The sequence below is a fragment of the Anolis sagrei genome, chromosome 5, assembly GCF_037176765.1.
Source record: "Anolis sagrei isolate rAnoSag1 chromosome 5, rAnoSag1.mat, whole genome shotgun sequence".
NCBI classification, from domain to species: Eukaryota; Metazoa; Chordata; class Lepidosauria; order Squamata; family Dactyloidae; genus Anolis; species Anolis sagrei.
In genome coordinates this window covers 152,042,867-152,068,812 of record NC_090025.1, presented here as the reverse complement: position 1 = coordinate 152,068,812, position 25,946 = coordinate 152,042,867, and the positions used below count along the sequence as shown (strand labels likewise).

At 38.4% G+C, this 25,946-nt stretch overlaps 1 protein-coding gene across 6 annotated transcripts in view; it reads left to right on the top strand.

The window, feature by feature from the left end:
• The first annotated feature begins 1,010 nt into the window (after positions 1 to 1,010).
• The window catches only part of MGAT4C (MGAT4 family member C), a 491,168-nt gene continuing 466,232 nt past the window's right edge, over positions 1,011 to 25,946 (top strand). For 5 of the 6 annotated variants that reach the window (XM_067469121.1, XM_060777364.2, XM_060777362.2 and 2 more), the window contains exon 1: positions 1,012 to 1,406. The gene's annotated coding sequence lies outside the window, so the exon portion shown is untranslated. Of the gene's footprint in view, positions 1,407 to 25,946 lie in introns of all 6 variants that reach the window. The other variant, XM_067469123.1, reaches the window with a different exon arrangement.

The following is a 25,946-nucleotide window of genomic DNA, read 5'->3' as shown; positions in this document are numbered from 1 at the left end:
TAAAGATGTTATATCTCTCAACTATTATATTCTAGCCATGGGTCCCATTCCATCAGCTTTCAGTAGAGCATGGTAAATCTTATTTGCCATTTTTGTAAGAGTTCAAGTTCATCTTATTTATTAGCTATAAAGAATGAGACTTCTTAAACCATGGATCATTTCCTCCATCTTCTTCCTTGAATTTCCATCCTACTCTGCAATATCACTGCTTCATTTCTCACATTTTATAGTTTCTCCAAGTCCCAGAGCAGAAATCAGTTGATCAACAGGGAATTGTATATTTGCCCTAACACAACATGCATTTCACTTTAAATAAAATAACAGTGTACAACTCAGAAACTGTATGTGTGTTCTCTATGTAGCTCACACTGATGGCTCTATACTTCAATAAGTTAGATTGCTATAATCACTTTATCACAAAGCATGGTGAGGGACACTTCAGCAGTTTTGATATAACTAATGAATATCTGAGTTCTGCTTTGTAAAATTCCTAAAATCTCTGGGAAAAATGAGTTGGAAATATGAGCAAGTTGTGTGTATATAAACTTTAGAAGCAGAGATCAAAAAGCATGAAATATACCATGGATCTTGTTTTCCACTAGGTTTCCACCAGGTCTCCCCATGAATAGCCAAATCTGTGGATGCTCAAGTCCCATTACATACATTGACATAGTAAAATGATGTCCTTCATACAAAATGACAAAATCAAGGCTTAATTATTGAATCCATGAATGCAAAATCCATAGGGCTGGCTGTGCCATTGGGTATAAGAGTGAAAATTCTTGTATAAGGATGTTTCAAGATTCTAGCTATCATTTGTTACCTCAAAAACATGGATTACTTCATTCAGATAGAAATGTCTAGCCAACTAGTGTATTTTTTGACCTGCAGTTTTGAAAAAAAGCAACAATTAAATGAATAACATTCGACCAGAGACTTTCAAAACAAGACTTCAGTTACTTTAGCATAGATAATGGGAGAAATTCTTCATCGAAAATGCTGTCTGTGCCTTAAGAAAAACTCACTGAGGCAGCCTGCCATCTAGCTTTTCCACAGCAAAACAGACTTTCAGACTGCAGATGAGAGAGAGAGAGAGAAAGAGAGAGAGTCAGGAGCAGAGACAATTTTAACTTAGACATCCCTAATTTATCTCAAGCTTTTTCAATTTGCCTTCACTGTGTATGCTCACTGGAACATCAGATTGCTGTCCTCTGGAAAACAGAATGCAACCAGGGATCTCGAGAGGTGTCACAGCTTGAGAAATATCCAAATGGTGCTCATTTTCTTCTGGAGTACTGAAGAGAAGGAATAAAACTCCCCATCAAGTCCCTGCTTTTCCGACAATAGATCAGAGGATATTGTCATTTCCTAATGGATTATTGTTATTGGGCAGATTCTCCCTGAAGGTATGTAACTGTTCTCTCCATTCATTAACCATGCTATTTTTCAGAAAATGATCTAATTGCTAGCCATCCAAATATGCTAGAGAAAATGTTAAGTAAGTAACCTTTTATCGATTGAATGAAGATGCTACTTTATTGCAGCATGGTTGCAGGTAAAAATAGTCTGAGCTTACTACTGGTCTGTAGCTCTTACACTGTTGCAAAGTGCTCTGTCAGCAATCACTCTTTCTGTCTCATACATACACACACAGAGAGAGAGAGATGTCTAGGGAATGCATTAATATAAGTTCACATTGGCTGCTCTGGTTATTTTTCTTCTGAGACTGCATGGAATAATAACTGATATTTGTGGAAACTGAAAATAGTCATATATCCATGATAGTTGATACTACTCTCAAAATGATTTCAAAAATCATGCTCAGCAGCTGCCAAACTTTCACTGGTGGCTATTTTGTGCCCAATTATTAGTCATGTAATGTAATGTTGACTTGATTTTGGAAGTGTCCTGACAAAATAAAAGTGTTATCTACATCAAGGAAATGAGCAGATTGAGCACCCATGGAACTAATGAAAACCATTTAAAGTACTAAAAGTACTACTGGAAGATGGCTCATAAGCTTATGGCCGATTCCTTTTAGGAGGATACTAATCATCTAAATGCTATTGTGTGACTAAGAAGTCTGTATTCAAATAACCTAATGATTATGAGAGTTGAGATGATAGACATGTTGAAATCAGTGTATCCTACAATCATTGTTGATGTCTGTATCTATACTGTGATTTCCAAGGAGCTACATGGACCCAGAACAGGAGAGGAAAACCATACAATTAGAATGATCCATTTATGTTCTTTTCAGTTTACAATACTGTATTTTATTGTTTAGATCATACTGACATTCCTATTTATACACTATACTTCTGCCATCCTTCTTAAATGCAAGGCTAAATATGCCCTTTCTAGAGTTTTTGACACTGTGTTGGGAGCAGTCAACTACCTGCAAGTTGAAGATGCTGTGTTGTTGTTCCATTTGCTTCTTGCATTGCAACTGTGGGTGAATGGAAGGATCATGGAAAATTGTGCCTGGTAGGTTTAAGACTAAAGAATGAAAAACTTGACTAATTAAGCGACTCCTCCTGACATTTGAAAGTAATTAGGAAAAAAGAGGAAGTAATATACTGGACCCCTATATATAGAACTCTTACATTTATTTTATTACTAGAGCTTGTAAAGAAGAGAAGCAAACTGAAAGAATAATATAGACATGGGGCTCTTCCACACAGCTATATAACCCAGAATATCAAGGCAGAAAATCCTACAATATCTGCTTTGAATTGGGTTATCTGAGTCCACACTGCAGTATATTCCAGTTCAAGGCAGATAATGTGGGATTTTATTTAGTTGTGTGGAAGGGGGCTGATGTTCCTCAATGATTTCTTATAAGGCATCTCTATTTTCCATTGAGATTTGGGGAACTAGTAATGAAGTACCTAATTTTGACCAAAGTTGTTTGAGATGTTCTAGTCTTCCACTTTTTTTGTATCTTTTTCATTTCTTTTTCTCTTCTTTCTCCTTCTCTAGTTCTACTTTTAGAAAATGGTAAAGTACATGTTGATTGATAAAAGATTGATCTTAAGCTTTTGTATTTGGGATATTCCACAAAATCCCATTAGTTGCATTAGATTTATCTGACTGTAAACTTATATATTCTCAGTTGGAGTTGCAGGCTAGACAAGGAAGATCTCTGTCTATTTGCATCCTAAGTATGCTAGGCTAAACTATTTCTTTTATTTTTCAAAAAAAAAAAAACCAACCTGTGGCAACCATAGCTTCTTGCCACATATCACATACTAGAAAAAGAGTATTACTTTTTTGTGTGGAAATGAAAGAGTTGAGAGGGAAAATAATGAAGTGTATAATACATATAAATTAAATTCTCTTTATAACATCAGACAGTAAATACCTTCAATATACCACATCAAGGCTAAGGAAAATCTATGGTTGCTGATAATGCTGTTAGTCTCATCTCTTAAAAGGAAAACAGACATGCTCAACCAATACACAAAATATATATTTATTGTTTATTGTAGCAAAAACAGTGCCATGGACTATTACTTTTGGCAAGAAATAATGTCATCTGGAATTCATCCATAACTGGGATGGTAAGTTCTAGACCAGGCATCCTCAAACTGTGGCCTTCCAGCTGTTTGGGCCTTCAACTCCCAGAATTCCTGACAATTGAACAAGCTTGTTAGGGCTTCTGGGAGTTGGAGGTGGCAGTTTGAGGATGCCTGTTCTAGACTATACATGATCCTTCAACTGTTTGTCTTGAAATGGTTTCAGCATGTCATTCTGTTCATTTTTCTTAAAAGGACAATTTCAAGCTCTGCCTCATACACACATATGACTCAGATGCACTAAACATTTTAATAGCAAATTGGTTTTTCAAATGTTCTCTATGGCTACTTTATCTGTTCTGCTATGTGAATGACTCATTGGCATTCTCAGTTAAAAGTAGCAGGTGATTCTGCTATCAGTTAGAATTGAAAGTGCTGGACTACATAGACAAATAATCTGACATAGTATAAACAGATTCCTATGCCCATATGTACATTGCAGATATTTTTATTTGAGGAGTATGTTTTTCAGCTCTAATGAAATGTTTAAACTGTTTCTACTGTCAGACAAGAACCACCACATGCATCTTGAGGTGATACAATTGTGAGAAGAATGTAGCATATGCCCTACCAAGTGTTTGATTCATGTCTTATTTCTGCTTATGGTTTTAGGATGAAAGATATACATGCTTATTCATGTTTGGTGATTTCAACTGCATGAAATCTAAGCACTGCTGTTAACACAAGTTAGCCTCTTAGACGTCTAGTTTATTTGGAAAATAATGTTTATGTTGCTTTTCAGATCATTCTTGCTCCTTCGACCATACTATGATTTATTTTACACTATGGACTGAGTTACACTTTGGAAAAGACTACTGCTTATTAGTCCAAGTTTTATTTCCTGAAATGTGCAGACAAGAAAGACCCCTCTGTGAACCCTTGGCAAGCCACTGGCAGTCAATATAAAAATGTTGTCATCTGTTTTATGGTCTTATGAGCCATTTTGCCTAGTGACAACCATTCTCCAGTAAAAGGTAACAGGTCAATGAAAGTTCTCACAGAGCAAGCATTTTCGCTTCTGTCACCTTGACCTCTGGCTTCATTAATGGTTGTAAAATGTCAACTTTTAAGCAAATAAGTCCCTGTTTGAGGATTTTGCATAAAAAGTCTCTCTTCTGTTAACTTCTTAAGAAACAGGGGAATCATTATTTTTTGCAATATGAACTAGCCAAGATTCTCAAAAGATTAATGCCTTTGAATATCAAGACTTTAGATTCATTGCTTCAGACAATCTGAGTGAAAATGCTCATTGTGTATTGATCTTCTGTTGTTGTCAATTAACTGTTGTAGTGGGATGCTACTCTATTATTTTGCCTTTTAAACCATAAGCCATAGGATAAATAAAAGATATAAAGATAAATAAGGATAAATAAAAGATATAAAGACACAGTGTAATTGTTTTAAATACACAGCCTGCTAATTTTGGGTTTTTTAATTATTTATTTTCTGTAGCAAAAAATACATCACATTTAACATTTCATCTCTTTAATATTAAATGTTTATAGCTCAAGTGACAAATGTTGCTTGCAATGAAGATTAAAGTAAACATAAACTGAGCAATGGTTGTGATTCCATTTAAATTGTAGAATAAGAAGTGCAGTTTCTCCCTGACCATGTGAAGTATTGAATAGAACTCTTCATAAATAATGTTTTCTTTATCTAAACAAAATAGAAAGTTTTTTTATTTTGGCTAAATGTAATTAGGAAAATAGTGGAAAAATATTACAAGGAGCTTAATCTTTCTTGAAGGTCCCAATGTTATCTTTAAACAGGTTCCAAACTTGGGACAGGACTCAACCACTTCATTTTGTAGACACACATGTTAGAGATTTTTTTTTAAAAAGCAACATCCTTGTTATTTTGTAATATATAAAGCTGCCACATACTGTATCACGCTATTAGTCTACTTAGTTCAGTGTAGTCTGTCTGAGTTCTTCATCAGTATCAATCATATTGGTTTGATGAATTGCTGTTGTAACCATAACCGAACACATCTGGAGAATTTCAGGGATAGATCTGTTTCTGTCTTCTAGATTTCATGTTAAATTCCAGTCTATTTCTGTAATTCATATGGTTATGAATTCTCTACTTGCATAGAATTGCTAATGCATATAATGTAGCCTACTTGACATCCTACTGTGAACAGCTTGCTTTGCACTTTGCAGATAAAATCAGTCGGATCTTCTCTGACTTATATTTTATACTTAATACATACCTACTGTATGTCACTCTGGTCCTTACTTGTCCAGTCATAATGGATACTTTTCAGTTTTATATTCTAAATATGTCTGCAGGATTTTTGGCAGCATATGTGTGTTTAGTTCTTATCCTTTATTTGTTTGAATAAAGAGGGAGTTATAACTTCCTTACTATAATGAAGCAGAGTTATGTCATGGCTGAATAAGGCAGATTGTTGAAAACGACCTTCCTGTAATTCATGCTATTGGAAAAATATCATTTAGTTTCCAACATTCTATTGGTGGGGTTCCTAACTCTAGGTGCTCCTGGTTGGGACAGATTATCTAGCTCCATTTCAATCACGTTTCAGGCATGACTATAATACAGACACTTTTTAGTTGTCTTGGCAAAATGAACTGGAAAGGGTAATGCATCTCTGTTGATTATGCTGAAACTCTTAGTAGTTTTAGATACCATCCACCATGGTATCCTTCTAATTCCAGAGGGGTTGCAGAGTGATGAATTAATATGGACTCCAACTTCTCCAGCCCATAGTACAGGTCCTCTTACTATGACATTATTTTGCCTTCTCTCCTTGCCAAGAAAATTTAAATACCTAGGGTCACTGGTCTCCATAGATTGCAAACAATGCCAGATGTACTGTCACAAATACTTGCAGCCTGGTTGAAATGGTGGCAAACTACTGACATTCTGTGTGACTCAAAAATGCCTGAACAACTCAAGGTTAAGATCTGCACTACAGTTATTCACCAGTAGCCCTTTACGGGGTGGAATGTTGGCCAGCAACAAAGAAACATGTACAAGCTCTTAACACAATAGAAATGAAAATGCTGAGATGGACACTTGGCGTGACACCATGTGCCAAATGATAACATGCATCAAAGACCAGGAATAAAAGCAATCAGCAAGAAAATGCAGGAATCAAGACTACAGTGGTATGGCCATGTCATGAGAAGATAGCCAACATCAGTAGCACAAACAGCACTACATTGGGAGATTGCAGGATGATGACCATGTGGACGGCCAAAGAAAAGATGGATGGACACTATCAACAAAGACATGCATGCAGCGAACCTGAGACCAGAGGATGTCCAAAAAAAAAAGTCCTGTAGAAACAAGTCACAATGCTAACCCCTCCATCGGGAAAATAGCTTAGAAAGAAAAAGAAGAAGAAGGCCTAAGTATTCAACACATTCTTTTAATTTCCTGTAAATTATTCATGGCAGATGGTCAAAACCTATTGGGAACAGAGAGGGAATATTGACATTTGTCTTCTTTCCTCTTGCCTAACTTATTTAATTCTCCCTTCTTCATTTTTTTTGTTGCAAATGTCTAAATTTACTTGATTCATTTTTTTCACTCCTTCTTGTCTTTTCCCCCTTTTTCTCCATCTGAATTGTCTTCTTTCTGTCCGAACTGCTAGACCAACCTGATCACTGTATGCTTTTCATCTGGTGAGGCAAGTCTTCCTCTGTAATTGGGTCTAATTGTAACTAATATAATCTCAGAAACAGCAAATCAGGATTCACAGTAGTAAATAAACTCTACAGGAAGAGAGAATCCACATAATTAGTTGTTCCACATATCACAAATTCATTAAGTTCATAAAACTGTTTATTCCTTCCTTCAGCATCCCAGTACTACATGGTCAGGTGTGTTTTGCCCTTTGGTTCTTCTACATGAAAACATTTGCTCTTTCACAAAACCAGAGTCTGAACACCAACAATGACAAAAAAAATCTGAGCCACAACATTTGAATCCTCATAAAGTTTTATCTCCATGGAAAAGAGGGTCTTCAACTGATTTTGTTCCTATGGGTCCTATTTTCAGTAGCTTTTACACACTGACTTTTAATTTTTAAAAATGTAAAAAAATATGAATTGCACATTATTTTAACACAGAAGGGAGAAAACTGTTTTTTTTTCTTTTTTTCAAATGTGAGAAGCAAATAGATAAACATTAACATCCCTAGTATGGAAGCCAGTTACCGCCAAGAATAAAAAAGCTGTATTAGAAAGGAATGCATTGTATGTACTTCCAGTATGTGGGGGAAAAACAGTACTTATTAGACATGTGTTCACAGTACAGTCCATTGAAAGGGTTAGGAGAGTAGAGATGTGATCACAGAGGAAAAACTGGCTCATTTCCTGTCATCTGGAGAGAAGAATGGAAGTTGTCTGTATGTGCACTTCCTTCTTTGCCATGTGCCTTTCTTTTTGCCATTTTTAGAGGCCTTGCCATGATTGTCTGCTTGTGTAATCTATCACCATCCTTGTTGTGTGAAGGTCTTATTGTGGTTGTATTTTTGTATACTAAAGGAAGACCTGTAAATAGTTGTAAGTAGCAACTAAGTTAAGAATGCACTTGGATAAAAGTCAGAACTTAAGAGTGTTTATTCAAACTGGTGAGCTACTATACAAGGCCAGAGGTTGTTACACTATGGCCTGGGCTCTCCAGTGTTTTTGGGATTGGAATTAACTGCTTGTCTATGAGACAGTGTGTCCCACTGAGCAGCAAGGGGAGGCTATAATAATATTGAATTTACATACCTACCAAGCAGTGTTGTAGTGTGTGTTTTTACTTTTTTCCACCACTCACTAACAATTACATAATTTTTTCAAAACTGTCAAACTGAGTATAATTTCAGATAGATATCCAGGCTGTGTTTCGATAACCATCAATCAACCTTAAGGAATTATTCAAGCACTTAAGGAATGACTATCAAGCAGTCAACATTCACACCATACACTCACACCTAGATGACCAAAATTGGCTCAGGCAATACTGTGAGTGAGCCTCCTCCGTTCAAAATGTTATAATATACATAAAATATTAAATACATTAAATAATTACAAGGGTATAATTTTTTTTTTTGTAAATCAGACTTTCAAAATACAACTTGTAACATATCAAATTGCATCACTGCAGGAATCAGTGAAACAGCCAGATGGTCTGGTATTTTATGAGCCAAAACAATCCTTTGCAGGAATAAATGAAACTCCCATTTTCTTTGATGTCCAGTAACTGCTGTTCATTTTGTGATATGGCACATGTCAAGAAGAGCTGTGAAAGAAAGGTTTTCAATGAAAGAGTTCAAAAAGAAGGGGAAACTATTCAATCAGGTTTGAGTGATTTGATGTTTCTGAGACTGTCCTGCAATTTGGAGAAGCAGTGTTGATGGTTTTTTTTTTATATTTCACACTTCCTGTTTCCTTGAATAGAAGAAAAATCAGAGAAGTTATTGTATAACGTTATTTCCCTTTTAAGGAAAGTACTGATTTTCGTACTGGTGATTTATGGAGGTTTTCAAATGTACAGAGTGTAGTGGCCATAGCTGGGACATTCATCAGTAATTCTCAGAGCTACCACTTCCAAAAATTCTTATTTTGAGGGGGGGGGGGGGTGTTGCATATCTGCTAGAATCCATTAGTCAGCAGGCCATTGATTGTGGTGGCAGGTAGATTCTGGGCATTGCCATCCAAAAATGTATCTTTTTCAAGCTCCATTTTCACTCTGAACATAATCTCTTCTGCTTCTTCAGTACTCACATGGTAAGAATACAATTTGTTAAATCCATCAGAACTAGAACCACAAAGGCTGCTGCACATATAAGGGTTGAGGGTATGATGGTGGCTTTATGGTGTATATATAATTGAATAATCAAAAATTACAAGGAAATGACACAACCGTTACAGCCCTCCAAATATCATAACAAAGCTTACTGTATACTCTAGAGATGAAGACAATAATGCTCCGAATACATTAATAGTAAGCAAACCTGCAAATATCATTTTAGAATGTATGCAAACAGTATGTGCTTAGCATGGGTATAGTGCAATAATGCAGCTCTTGCAGTTCATCAGAATTCTTCACATGGACCATGGAGCATACCATAACCAGACTACTGAGCTGGCCAAGGGAAATGGGAGGTAAGCAAGTAGATGAATGTCTTATAGTGGCGAGTTTAATTTATTGTGTAGATGGTGAGCTCAATATTTTTCTAATGGTTTCTGGAAAAATATCAGTTAAAGGACTGAGAACTTGACAGGTCCAGATTTCATTAAATGAATGTTTGAAGAACAGAACAAGCTGATAGAAAAATGTTTAGAGGGGATCAGGAAACCGCATAATGCTCTACTGTCATTCAATCTGATTTTTTAAAAAAATCTTTATGAAAGGAAATCAAAGCAAAATCATATTTCAATGAAATGCTGTCAAAAGATGTGATCTGAAAATAGACTGTAAATGTGCAGGGTAGCTTTGTTTATTCAGGCCCCTTCTGCACTGCCATATAATCCAGATTATCAGAACAGATAATCCACATTATCTACTTCCAACTGGGTTATATGAGTTTACACTGACACTGTTAAAAAGAGTGATGGCTGAACAACATGTAGCCAAAGTGAAGGTGGAATCGAGTTAACAGCTGAAAAGCACATGTTAAAAAGGTGTGCTTAAAACCCAATTCTACCTGAAAATTGTGCACCATTGCATTATTGTATATCTCTGTAGTCATGAAAAACATGTGCTTTCCTTTCCTTCCCCTGTATGGGCTACACCAGTGCACGTGTACTTCTTAAAAGCCCCAAACAGCTGATCAGCCTGGCAAAACATGGAACCAGGAACATACAGGTAGCTTAAGGGAAGCACAAGTGGAAAGCTATTAGAAGTCTCTGAAACTCTTTCTTTTGAAATTTATAATATTAAAGAGAGCATGACTTAACAGTTGGGTGAAGAGAGAAATAATCTGCTTGTGTTTGCATTAAGATATTCACATGTGCACATATGCTGTCCAGTGCATAACGGAATGATTCCCCCCAAGAAACCTTCTGTCAGATGTCCCCTGTCCACCCTCCATCTTGTTCCACCTCAAAGGAAGATGCGAGGGCAGCAGAGGAGCATTTCCTTGAACTGGCAAGTTTGTGTGTGTACCTTTTGTCAAGTCCAAGCATCTTTTCCCCCTTGATTTAAAACGTGCATTTTGGCACTGTCTGGAAGTGCCCTTAGATAAAATGCTTATTGTGGAATAAGGATTCTATCTGTCCTATGCAAGAAAACATTCACAAGTATCTGATAAGAGAACAATTAGAGGCAACTATTCTGATATATTGAAAGCACTTTGATGTTTGCAATCTGCTAAATAGTATGACTTTTTAATTAAAATTTAGAGGTGAAGAAAGGTTATCTGCATTAATAAAACAAGAAAAATACCAATAAGACATCAGCATGTTAATGTTTCTCTGGAGAACATTGTTGAAACATAGTTACAGAGGGGAGGTGTTGGTATCTTTTAATTATGCAGATATATTTTTGTTGGAGTAGAATAAGAAAAAAATATATTTCTGGGGAAAGGTCAAATGGGAGAAGATTACAGAAAACACTTGATAGTTGCTTCATGGAGGCAGTTAACAAATACATTTTTCACCTTAGCAGCTGAGTTCTTAGTGAAAGATTGGAAAGGTTTCATTGACAACAAACAATGACAATTTAAACACTCACAAAGACAGCCTTTAAGCAGGAGCAAGGGTTTAAGTAAAAAAAATAGTGTTGCAGTACACAGATTCACAAACTGACACACTCTTCAAACACAATGAGAAAAGGGGGAGAAGAAAAGGAACACAAAGGGATACACTAGTTTCCAAATACAATGTGGATTAATAGAAGATCTTCATGGTGAAAAATTATTTATTTATTTACCTTATTTTACCTATTTATACTCCACCTTTCTCAACCCCATAGGGGACTCAAGGCGCATATACATTCGATGCTATGTAAATCATACATAGATAATAAAATAAACGTATATATTAATACAATCATTAAAAACATATCAAACCTTAAAAACACTTGTAAAAATCCAAAATCATAGTCCATGGCCATTCCAAAATTGTCATTGCACTATTCCATAATTATCTAGTGGGTTACTAACTGAATGCTTGATCCCACACCCACAGGTTTAACAGACTCCTTTCTGTTTTCAATCCTCGGTGACAGAAAGAACATATTTGAGAGGTTCCAGATAGCTTCAAAGTTAAAAAGAGCCTGAAGGAAAGCAGAAAAACATGGTGATTTGCTTAGTAATGGAAAAAATCAGAAGACCATAAAATCATAGAGTTGGAAGAGATCACAAGGGCCATACTGTGCAACCCAATAGATATCCTATTTTAATGTAAACTGAGGACCCTCTACACTGCCAAATAAAATCTAGATTATCTGGAATATATGACAGAGTAGACTCAGAGCCCCTGGTGGCCCAGTGGGTTAAAGCGCTGAGCTGCTGAGCTTGTTGACTGAAAGGTCGCAGGTTCGATTCCAGGGAGCGGTGTGAGCTTCCGCTGTCAGCCCTAGCTTCTTCCAACCTAGCAGTTTGAAAACATACAAAATGTGAGTAGATCAATAGGTACCACTCCGGTGGGAAGGTAACGGCACTCCATGTAGTCATGCTGGCCACATGACCTTGAAGGTGTCTATGGACAATGCCGGCTCTTTGGCTTAGAAATGGAGATGAGCACCACACCCCAGAGTCAGACATGACTGGATTTAATGTCAGGGGACAACCTTTACCTTTTTTAAGACTCATATAACCCAGTTGAAAGCAGAAAATGTGGTTTATCCGATTTGATAATCTGGATTATATGCCAGCGTAGAAGGGGCCCATGTAAAGAAGAATTCAAGAGATACAATATAATGCCCTTATCCAAAGATTCAATATTCACAGGCTGACTAACCATTTTTTTTTCTTGAAGTGTTTGGCATTCTTTTGGCCAAAGTATAGTCACACTATGGGTTTACTATTAGCCACAATTTCGGGTATCCAGAAAGTGTTTAGTAATGTATCCTCTGTAGTTTTGGAAGATGTATTGTACAACAATGAAAAAGTTAGAATTACATTTCATTGTAGGACACAGTGGGATTTATGAGCAGGTGCAGTAACACTTATATGTACAAAATAAAAACAAAACCTGTTGAGAAGCAGTAGTATTATACAAACCTTCAAATTTTCTCTGGCTTCTTCATTACATAATGGATTTTATGCTATGGGATGCCCCCCCCCCCAAAGAAAGTCAACACTGTTTTTGGATTTTGAATTTTGTTGTATTTGAGACATGGCCAACATGGCTACCACTGAATATTGTTCTTGATTAGGGTTCCCGTGAGAGTATCAGCCTCATTGCTCAACATAATCCAGAGAAATCTATAGGAAAAGTTTCAACTGAAATTGTTGAATGAGTTTGTGAACCCATAGAGTGATATGCATTAATGGTCAAAACAGGAAGAAAACTGATATAGCTATATTCTACATTGATTTGACACAGAATCAAGTAGTAATGTTAAGATGTAATAGCATCTCGCATCCCATTTATAGATCATACATTTTGGGCACCTAGGAAAAGTAAACAACAACAATAACACAGCACAGCAGGCTGCAAAAAAAAAAATCCTGCTGATTGGAAGGTCAGTGGTTTAAAGCCTGGATGGAGTGAGCACTCGCTGTTAGCCCCAACTCAGCTGTCAACTTAGCAGATCATAAGCAGAAATGCAAGTAGATAAAATAAATACTTCTTTTAAGCAAGGAGGTAATAATAGGTGTGCCATTAAAAGGAACTTGATCAGAGGAAAAAAGCTTCTTGGCATGGAAGATGGAGTGATAGCATCCTCTCATGGCCTGAGTCAAGCACAGCCTCCAAAGATGCCAGAAATAAAATGGGAAAAATCTGCCATTACCTCTGCTTGTGTTTGTCTGTCCTTGTTAATTGTATAATCGGCATTGAAAGTTTGCTGTATGTATGTTCTGTAAAGCCACTCTGAATCCCCTTCGGGGTGAGAAGGGCAGGATATAAATACTGTAAATAAATAAATAACAACACAAGTTTACAAATTAATGCTAGCCATAGATTTTGGCAAATAAACTTTGACAGGAGGTTCTGTGACACACAAGCACATGCATGTACTCTTGTACACATACATAAGCAGATGCACATTTACAAAGAAATATACTTTGGGAACTGGGACTCAAAAAGATGTCGTTGTAGGCATCTACTACAGACCCCCAAGCCAGGAGGAGGATCTTGATGAAGTCTTCTGCCAACAGTTGACCAAACAGGCACAGAAAAGAGATGTAGTAGTCATGGGCGATTTCAACTATCCCGATATTTGCTGGAAAACAAACTCGGCCAAGAGTACAAGGTCCAACAAATTCCTCGCTTGCCTTGCAGACAATTTCATGGTCCAGAAGGTAGAAGAGGCAACAAGGGGATTTGCTACTCTTGATCTCATCCTAACAAATGCGGAGGACCTGATCGATGCGGTCGAAGTGGTAGGATCCTTAGGGGCAAGTGACCATGTGCTCCTGCAATTTGAGGTACAAAGGAAGGCCGAAACTAAGACAAGTCAAACCCGCATTTTGGACTTTAGGAGAGCTGATTTCCAAAAAATGAAGGAAACGCTGAGCAGCATTCCGTGGACACAGATACTAAAAGACAAGGGAGCTACGGATGGATGGGAATTTCTCAAGAGTGAAATACTCAAGGCGCAATTGCAAACCGTGCCAACAAAGAGAAAAAATAGGACAAGTGCAAAGAAGCCAGAATGGATGTCCAAAGAACTTCTAACTGTGCTAAGACACAAAAGAGACATGCACAAGAAGTGGAAAAAGGGAGAAATCACCAAAGAAGAATTCAAACAATTAGCCAACACCTGTAGGGAAAAGGTCCGCAAGGCTAAAGCACAAAATGAGCTCAGGCTTGCCAGGGACATTAAAAACAATAAAAAGGGCTTCTATTCTTATGTCAGTAGAAAAAGGAAAAACAAGGAGGCGATAGGACCTCTTCGCGGAGAAGATGGGGCAATGCTGACAGGCGATAGGGAAAAGGCAGAACTACTTAATGCCTTCTTTGCCTCGGTCTTCTCACAAAAAGAGAGTCTTCAACCTCAGCAAGATGGAGTGGATGAGGGATTGGAGGACATCCAACCCCAAATTGGGAAAGAAGTCGTCCAGGAATACCTGGCCGCTCTTAATGAGTTCAAGTCCCCAGGGCCAGATCAACTACACCCCAGAGTATTGAAGGAACTAGCGGAAGTCATTTCGGAACCACTGGCAACCATCTTTGAGAGTTCTTGGAGAACGGGAGAAGTTCCAGCAGATTGGAGGAGGGCCAATGTGGTCCCAATCTTCAAGAAGGGAAAAAAGGATGACCCAAACAACTACCGTCCGGTCAGCCTCACGTCGATACCGGGCAAGATTCTGGAAAAGATTGTTAAGGAAGCGGTCTGCAAACATTTAGAAACAAATGCAGTCATCGCTAATAGTCAACATGGATTTATCAAAAACAAGTCATGCCAGACTAATCTGATCTCTTTCTTCGATAGAGCTACAAGCTGGGTAGATGCGGGGAATGCCGTGGATGTAGCGTACCTGGATTTCAGTAAGGCCTTCGACAAGGTCCCCCATGATCTTCTGGCAAGGAAACTAGTCCAATGTGGGCTAGGCAAAACTACGGTGAGGTGGATCTGTAATTGGTTAAGTGGACGAACACAGGGAGTGCTCACTAATGCTTCCTCTTCATCTTGGAAAGAAGTGACGAGCGGAGTGCCGCAGGGTTCCATCCTGGGCCCGGTCCTGTTCAACATCTTTATTAATGACTTAGATGAAGGGCTAGAAGGCATGAACATCAAGTTTGCAGATGACACCAAATTGGGAGGGATAGCCAATAGTCCAGAGGACAGGAGCAGAATTCAAAACGATCTTGTCAGATTAGAGAGATGGGCCAAAACATGAGCCAACAATGTGATGTGGCAGCAAAAAAAGCCAATGGGATTTTGGCTTGCATCAATAGGAGCATAGTGTCTAGATTTAAGGAAGTAATGCTACCCCTCTATTCTGCTTTGGTTAGACCACATCTGGAATACTGTGTCCAATTCTGGGCACCACAATTCAAGAGAGATATTGACAAGCTGGAATGTGTCCAGAGGAGGGCAACTAAAATGATCAAGGGTCTGGAGAACAAGCCCTATGAGGAGCGGCTTGGGGAACTGGGCATGTTTAGCCTGAAGAAGAGAAGGCTGAGAGGAGATATGATAGCCATGTATAAATATGTGAGAGGAAGCCACAGGGAGGAGGGAGCAAGCTTGTTTTCTGCTTCCTTGGAGACTAGGACGCGGAACAATGGCTTCAAACTACAAGAGAGGAGATTCCATCTGAACGTTAGGAAGAACTTCCTGACTGTGAGAGCCGTTCAGCAGTGGAACTCTCTGCCCCGGAGTGTGGTGGAGGCTCCTTCTTTGGAAGCTTTTAAGCAGAGGCTGGATGGCCATTTGTCAGGGGTGATTTGAATGCAATATTCCTGCTTCTTGGCAGGGGGTTGGACTGGATGGCCCATGAGGTCTCTTCCAACTCTTTGATTCTATGATTCTATGTATGATGCTTGAAAAAGAAATAGAGAAGTTTTGCATAGTGTACTGAGAAGTGAGTCAAAGCATGAAAGACAATATGAGAACTTTACTGCATTTGTATGTGGTCTATATAGACTGAGAAAATATCACCCAGTCATAGAAAATTGTGTTCCATGTTATTTCAAGCAAAAATCACCTACAAAAATCACTTTACTGAGCCACTGTTATATGGAATAATACAAAGCATCACACTGAGCTTTTTGCTACAGTAATATTTGTAGCCCCAAGACCTAAACAACGTACAATCAAATTCTGCATCCCTAGGAAATAGTACTGTTGGAAAGCTATGTTATTGAAAGCTACTTCTTCACCAACATAAACATATGTTCTCATTTGTAGCCCAATCATTACAATACAGGACCCTTCCACACAGTCATATAACCCAGAATATCAGGGCAGAAAATTCCACAGTATCTGCTTTGAACTAGGTTATCTGAGTCCACACTGCCATATATTCCAGTTCAAAGCAAATAATGTGGGATTTTATTCAGCTGTGTGGAAGGGGCCTCAGTTCTACTGTCTGGAGCTGAGATCTACATTTGAAACACTGACTTTTGGTGAAAAGAGAGTGTGATAACAGTTTGTTTATTATGTTCTCTTGCTTAAAGATGGGAAATCTACTGGTTTTGAGATCTTATACTTTCATGCATTTGTAGATAAACCAGATAAAGTGAAGAAATGGGTTTAGAAGCATTCTATTTTGCAGTTTCCTGTGAGTGACAATTTTCCCTGTTTTGGAATTCTACACAAGTAAATGTGCATGATTTAAAATGTGAGTATTCAAAAACGTGTGCAAGCAAGTCTTATTCAATGATAATAAAATCTATATATAAGTATTTCTGGAAGACTGTACCAACATAAATTTCTGAGCAAGAAGGAAGAAAAACATCTTCCAACCCAATAACAAAACCAGGGAGTCTTTCAAAATCACAATAGTCCCACAGTATGATTATGCAATATGCATCATTATCCCAATAACTGCCCTGGCTACACCTCATGAAATCCTGAGGTTTGCAGTTTAGCAAGGCACTACAACTCTCTAGCTAAGAATTTGAAATACCTTTTTCCTGAACTGTAAATCCCAAGATTCCATACGATGTGGCCATGGTAGTCAAAGTAGATTCATAACATTGCAATTGCATAATGTAGGGGGACCCTTCTGTATTTAGGTAATTTCTATTTTTGTCACTTTTTACTTAAAGGGCTCTTATACAGGACAAGACTATGTGATTCTGATGTGAAATGAAATGAAATTGATATTTTCATATCCCTTGCTATTAGCAGCTCATGGACTATGTCATTGAATTGTAGGATCCTGACTCTACAATGCCCTATATCCCAGGAGCTGATCCCAGATTATCTGCTTACCCCAGATTATCTGGCAGTGTTGACTTATATAATCAAGTTCAATGCAGTTCACCTTGGAACAGATCCTGCCCTATAGGGCAGTGTAGATCCAGCCTCAATCCATCGTGTCCATAAACAGCAACATGTCCAAGAGTAGAAAAATCTAAAGTTTTAAAAGACCATGAAATGGAAGGGGTGCCATTCATAATATGTCTAAGTAAAGCTCAAACGTATTCACAGTTAGACCCCATCTACACTGCCATATAAAATCCAGATTATCTGCTTTGAACTGGATTATATGGCCATGTAGACTCAAGTAATCCAGTTCAAGGCAGTTAAAGTGGATTATCTGCTTTGATAATCTAGATTATGTAACAGTGTAAAAGAGGTCTTAGAATTGCATATAGTTTGTCTTCCTCCTCCTCCTCCTCCTCTTCTTCTTCTTTTTCTTCAGCATTTTTCTCATTTGATGGTAGGATCCACTTTACTGGTTTGTTGGCGCCATTTCACCTGGTTATGTGCCTGGTCATGGTGTATGCAAGCAGTCTTCAGGATATTGTGCAAAGTATAGCCTGCATTGCTTCAGTTGTCCCTTTGGTCTCTTGTCAGGCATTTCTAAATCAAGAGCAATCTTGCGGATAGAAGTGTCTTCACCATCTGAGGTATGATTCTTGTAGTTTGTCAGCAACTGGAGCAATGTCAAAGTGTTGCTGAATGTCAACATTGCAGATGTGACATCAGCTATAAATTGCAGCATCCTGAACTCCATAACACTGAGGCAGCATTCTGCTTCCTTTGTTACCGACCAACATTCAGCTCCTTATATTGTAGCAGGCCTTATGCCAGTCCAATATATTATTTTAATTGTTGGTGATCGGGCATCTTCTTGTCACAAAGTACTAATGGCTACCAAGTGCCATTTCATCCAAGCCGCATTAGTCCATGCAGTAACTTTGTCAAAAAGGGGTTCCCATCTGAAGTTATCATTAATCAGAGATACCTGAAGGTGTTGGTTTTTGATATATACACCCCATCCACCTGGATGGTACCAGTCCCCTCCTCATTGGTCATCAGGTACTCCGTCTTAGCTCCAGCTGATCACACCATGCTTACACTTGGCATTCAAGTTCTTCCTTGTCATCAGAAGCAAGGATTACGTCGTCATCATCATACAGCAAAGTCCAATGTGCTGGTTTCTGCAGATCTCTAGTAACTGCATCCATTACATCAACAAAAAGGAAGGGTGAGAGGACTGAGCCCTGATGCACACCAATGGGGATGGGGAACTACAATGATGTGCTGGCAGCAGCCTGCATCCTGATTTTTGGATCACTGTACAAAATCTGGACCCAGTTGACCAGTTGTTTGGGAAGAGTATGTTGTCATAGTGCATACCAAATGACTTCATGAGGGATACAAGCAAATGTTTTCTCCCAATTAAGAAATGCAACATGAAGTGGTTTTTGTTTCTCACAGTATTGCTCGACCAAGAATTGAGTGGCATGAATTGCATCGATGGTGCTGCAGCTGGAGATGAAACCGCATTGGTTGGTAGTAAGATGGATAATTTCACGAATGTTGTGGTCAGTGACATGTTCAAAGATCTTATGGGATAGCAGATAGATTGGCCGGTAATTTGTACAATCTGCAGGGCTGCCTTTCTTCTTCCAAATTCTTCCAAATTGGTATAGTAGTGCTTTGTTGCCAATCCATGGGTGTTTTTTTTCTTGGCAGCAATCTGATTAAACAATTGTGTCAGACAGCCAGCAGGATTCCAGTGTCTCGATTTCCACAGCTTGGCCACTAAATCATCAGGTCTGGTCACTTTATTTGGCTTCATGAACTTCAGTACTGCCTCAACTTCTACCACAGTGATCAACTGTAGGGGACCGTGGGTTGGTTCAGCTTGAGGCATAAGTGGATGGTCAGATTCCTTAGTGGATATTTTCTCAAAGTAATTGTGCTACTGGTTCATCACTCTCTTTCAATCCATCAGAAGCTGATCACTCTCGTAGTTAATGCCATGGAATTTCTTCAAGTCTTCAGCTTGATGTTTACAGGATTTTGTAAGTCAGCGGATAAGGCATTTGCCATCTCAAGTGTCAAGCTTTCTGTTCATCTCATCATAGTAAGCAGCTTTCGTTATTGCCACAATTTGTTTAGCAACTCTCTTTGCTTCATGATTCCTCTGCAAGTTCTTGGTTGTCTTATTGTCAACTTACCTATAGTTTGTGCTGCTATGAAACTCTTAAATGTGCTATGTAATTATTTTCATGATGTTGAGATGTTGTTTTTAATCACTTCTGTAATTTTTGGGACTTCTGCTGAAATAGGACAACAATGAATTATTGGATTTATATAATAATAGAAACATGGGGCCACGACCAAAGTACTTCCAAGAGATGACCATCCAGTCTCTGTTTAAAACTCTCCAGATAAGGAGACTCCACCATGCTCCGAGGCAACATATTGCATTGCCTAACAGATCTTACTGCCAGGAGGTTCTTCCTAATGTTTAGTTGGAATCTCCTTTCCTGTAATTTAAATCCACTGTTCTGTATCTTTAGGTGCCTCTACACTGATACTATAATGCAACTTGGAACTGGTTTGGGAGGAACTGGTTTTGCTGCATGGCTGATTGGATTGACCTATCTGAAACTAGTTTGAGGTCAGGATGGTGATTATATTAACCAGGAACCTGGCCTCAAAATGTTCCTCCTCCTCCCACCTCCCCATTTTTGGCAAATATGTATACCTGTGCTCCAGAGGCATAGAAGAATGAAACAAAGAAAAGGGAAATTGATATGGGTAGAGGTAATTAATTACCCCTTCTAAAGGCCAGTTAGCCCTCTGCTAGCCAGCCATGCCCCTGAGGCATTTTGGCACTACCTTGCCTTATGTTTTGGATTCTACAAAGTGCATCAGTAAGGACAGGTGTCTACAATATGCTCTGGGTTATGAAGGATCAGTTTCACTCTGGGATCTGGGATATATTTGGGAAGCACATAAAAGGGCTTAACTCAGCCTTTCCTGCAACTCTCTTGAATGCACTGTATGCCCTTTAAGTTGCATTAAGTGTAGATGTGGCTCCAGTCTCTAGAACAGGAAACAAGCTTGCTCCTGCCTCAGTATAACATCCTTTCAAATATTTAAGAATTGCTATCATGTCACTCCTTATGTTATGTATCTTTTCTTTAAAAAAAAGCCAACCCCCTGTTTTCCAAAAATGCTGTACATCTCCAGTGTTCCCTCTGCTACAAAGGAAATTGATCCTCTAATACTCTTCTGAAGCTTCCCACCATTTCAGGAAGCAGGGAGTACAACACACTATGGTTGAGTTTCCCAGTAAGCATCACAACCAGAAGGAAAGTACATAAACGTATAAAGAAACATATTGATTAAATTCTATCTGTTTAAAGATAGCTGGGGGCCCATAACTTTGCACTGAATTGAATGGAGGTGAACATGCTGTGTTCTGTCTTCCCCAAACCTAAACATTTAAGTGACTGAAGAATTCTGAAATTCTATTTGGACTCTGGAGGGTTAGGAATTTATAATCTATGAATTAAGAAGATCAGTTTTACTCATCAGGTGCTGGCTAAAAGAAAGAATGTTTAGCCTACAGCACATTACCCATTTGCTCCAAAGTGATCCAATTAAAATCATGAACACTGATGCAAAACCATTTGTTATAGATTGCAATCTATTCCTTTCATAGCCAGGTGGATAATTGCTGTCTAGCAAAAGTCAAAAGAGCCTCAGGGGTGTCTACTCCAGGAAAAAAAATCTAGGCTCATTTAAAACTTTCAGCCTACTTTAATGATTGGCTAAAATGGCAATTTTTCAACTTGGGAGCACATTAACCATACTGTGGAAAGTGTTACATGGTGCTAGTTGATAGTGCGGATATGTAATAATGATGAATAATCAATATTCCTATGCATACCACTATATTTCCAACATCCTTTTAAATAGATAGGTTTATTTTTGGCCATGTTTCCACCACACCATTTAAAATCACACCAGAATCTTGCCAAAAACTTGTCATTCTGTAAAGTATATGCAACTCTCTCTTTTATTAATGATCATTGAAGAATGGAAATACATTACCATTCTTTAATGGTAATATATTTTTTATAAACAGTGTCATCTTTAATACAATAGTACGTATAATCACATTTCATGCCATTAATTGCCTGTTTATCATTTTAAATCCGTCATTAAGTTTTTAATAGATACTAAGACATTAAGACTATTATTTGTAGCCAATAACGTCTTTCTTAAGCTACCTTTAGTATCTCATTAAATGTTTACAACAGTTTCTGTAATCTCCATTTTACTAAATGGACATCCTGGCACTTTACCTGAAAAACAGCCCTATAAACTGGAAATGAAAAATTGTCTCATTAGCATGGTTTTAGCAATGTTGCAGTTTGGAATAAGTCTATATATGACAGACTATGTGTGTTACATCATACCATTCCAATTAACAATAGGAAATCTCTAAAAATATGCAATTGTATTTGGAGTCTGCTAATCTCCAGTTTTGGTTCATTTCAAAACAGAATTTTAGGCCTCTGGCTAATATAGATTTAGGGAGTAGTTTCTTATATTTATGGTAGCTAGACCATAAAGAGACAGAAAGAGATACAGATAGATGAATTGATAGACAGATATAACATGTACATAACAAATAAGCAAAATCTAAGCATGATTTGTACTCATCTCTGGAAATTATTTGACTTGGGGATGACCCCTCCCCACAAAAATACCCACAATGAAATTCAGCCCTTTCAGAGTCAAATCACCAGACTGTCCACTGTTACCTTATGAGTGTATTGATTTTTACAACAAAAATGTCCTAAGATTGAAATTGTATGTGGGAGGGAAAAAACTGAGGTATATAAAAAAATTGAATTCAGAAACTGACACTTTTTCCCTCCCTTAATTACAGGTTCTGATCAGAAATAATTGTACTTCATAAATGTTGTAGCATGCAAGTTTAAAATAGCAAGACCATTGAAGGTGTTGCAGCAAGATTTTTTTAAAACCCAATTTATTTCTCTTCACACCTAGTCAAGTTTGACAAGGCTATTGCTAAGCAGGTAAAGACTTATCCAATTTGTTTTCTGTGGCTTGTTAACCAGGACCCAAGTACAATATTGCCCCATATCCGCTAGAATAGCTCCCTGAACTTACCATAGAAACAGGAAATCAGAGATAATAGTGAAGCTTATTGAGATGTATGAATTCTACTGGAAGTTATCACAGAACTCTCCCTACAAGCTAAAATGACTACTATTTGCTGTTTGGAAAGTATTTTGTGAAAGAACGTTTTAACCCTTGTTTTTCACACACACACACACACACACACAAAGCATTTCCTGTGATAAAACAAGCTTTCTGCACAAAAATTATTGTCTTCACATGAATCCTATTTACTGGGCAGATATGTTATTTTGTTTGTAGACAATGCTGTTCTTTTCACAAAAAATGCATTTATTTTTGCACAGAAAAAGTCTGAAGTTGTGAAGATTCTCACTTGCCTAATAAAATTCTTCTCATTGTGTGTTCCTGATAATTGGGAAACCCATATTTTTACTGTTTTTAAAAACAGTAGAGAACTATTAGTTATCTAGTTAATAACAGTATTTGCTAGGCCTGTTTGATCAAGAAAAAATTTGTTTCTAAAATCGATTTGTAATTGGGGTGTTTTTTTGTTTCGATATTTAAAATATTTACAAAACTTTCCAAAAAAATGTTTTGTTATTTACGAAATTTCGTAAATATTTACAAAACATTTTGTAAGTGTGAATGTTGCAGTAATGGTCACCTTGATTAGCATTGAATGGCTTTCATTTCTCCCACCCTGGACATTCCATAGATAAACTCCATTTGCCTAGTTTCCAACAGACCTCTGAGGATGCCTGCCATAGATGTGCGCTCCGGCTCCGGCTCCTGCGCCCTCCTCCTCCTCCTCCTCCTCCTCCCAGCTGTGTTGCAGGAAGTGCCAGGAGGAGGAGGAGGAGGAGGAGGAGGAGGGCGCAGGAGCCGGAGCCGATTGGATGGCGCGCGGAGGCCGGTTGTAAGGGTGAGCGCGCGCACGCCATCCAATCGGCTCCGGCTCCTGCGCCCTCCTCCTCCTCCTCCTCCTCCTCCCAGCTGTGTTGCAGGAAGTGCCAGGAGGAGGAGGAGGAGGAGGAGGGCGCAGGAGCCGGAGCCGATTGGATGGCGCGCGGAGGCCGGTTGTAAGGGTGAGCGCGCGCGCGCCATCCAATCGGCTCCGGCTCCTGCGCCCTCCTCCTCCTCCTCCTCCTCCCAGCTGTGTTGCAGGAAGTGCCAGGAGGAGGAGGAGGAGGGCGCAGGAGCCGGAGCCGATTGGATGGCGCGCGGAGGCCGGTTGTAAGGGTGAGCGCGCGCGGGCCGGGCGCCCAACAGGCAGGGGCAGTGCTTGGCTCACTGGGTGTGCGCTCGCGCCGCCCCTTCGCCCCGCCCGCCCCATTTACAAAACGGGCGAAAGCTCGTAAATACTGTGGGAGTTGCCGTTTCGATATTTAAAAACCCTTCCGGGTTTGAAAATATGTTTTGTTATCGTACCGTAAATGCAAAAATTAACGAATGTTTTACGAATTACGAAATTAACGAACGAAACCGCACAGGCCTAGTATTTGCTATCAGATTTTGCGATCTCTTAGTCCTGTAGGCAAAACTTATTTCAACTCATAAGTCTAGTTTTTCCCCTCAACTACAATAGAGCCACTGAATCAATGACATTTATGTGTTTACTAGCTAAACCCAACCACGTTTCGCTGTGGCTCAGTTTTCTTGGAGAATAATAGATTCTCCATGAAAACACATCATTCAATCCAATACCTTGCCTTGCATTGATGTGTCTATGTATAATGAAATGATAGGGAAAAAAAAGAGGTTTTCTACAGAAATCATTTTTTATTGTAAAGCTAGTGGATTGACTACATTTTTGGTTTGTCCGGTTTCTGCATAAACTCAAAGATTCGACGGTTTACCGACTCCTGAGCATGCAACGTATAAATGCCTATGAAAGAAGCAATTATTTTCTAAATTCAAACCATATGCTTGCAAAGATTAACCGGGTGCTTTATTGACAGTCCTTGTGAATGCAAGGCATATGGGAAATTGAAGTTCTTAGTACTCGAAAGCCATATTGGTTGGAATGAGTGGTATGCCAATAGCAACCATTCATAACTCAAATTTCCTTTCTTATACTGCTGAGGTGTAATGTTAGCTGCTCTGTGATTCATTGGTATTTCTAATACGGCTGAGGTAAAAGAAAAGCTGCGCTGTGATTGGTTGATATTTCTCAGTCTGATATGAAATGAAAGAGATAGTAAATGAAAGTATTGTGCTAGTTTTACTCTAAACACATGCATGTATTTGAATGCAGTGTTGTGTCCAAATTTCAGCGCTCAGTTTTCATTTCTTATACTGCTGAAGTAAAATGAAAGGTAGACTGTGAGTGGTTGCTTTGGGTATCACAGATTCCACTTTGTCTGTTCCCAGACTGCTAGTTTTACTCTAAAAACACGAGTGTATTCAAATGTAATGTTGTTTCTTTTTCCTTTTATTATTGAAACACTCAAGTATTGGAATGCAACGTTGTGTCAAAATATCAAGTCAATCAACCGACTACTTTTTGAGTTTTGTGAGCACAAACATACGCAGTCTGAGATTTATATATAAAGATTGACTCCCCAGTCAGAATTGATTCAATGGGTCTAGTCTAGTTAGGACTGATCAAGAGGATTACAATCATAGAATAATAATATAGTTGGAAGACACCACATGGGTCATTTAGTCCAACCGCCATGATATGTTTTGTTCAATGATAGTAATAATTCTATCTTAGTGTCTTTCTAAACTATTAAATGCATATTTAATCCAAGTCTGCTTCCTCTCCTATCTATCTATCTATCTATCTATCTATCTATCTATCTATCTATCTATTTTTGGTGATACATAAAAGCTCAGATGAAGTTTGATACTGAAATACTTAGGCTGCAGAATATATTTTAGTAATATGACTAGCTGTACCTGCCAAGCATTGCTGTGGCCAGGCTTCCCTCCCTATCTCCTTCTTTCTTTGGGGGGGAGATGTAGTGTATGCACACACACACACATGGGTGTGTGTTGAAAGGAAGTTGTGGAGAGCACCTACATGTGTGTTAATTTTACATATTTCCTCAACTCTCCCCTCAAATACACACAGTCATGTGGGAAATAAGTGGCTCTGCTGGAGTGCATGTCTTGAGGGGTTATTGTGGGGATGATATTGCATGTGCATTGATTCCACTATATTTTCACAACTCTACACACCCATACGCACTCACTGTT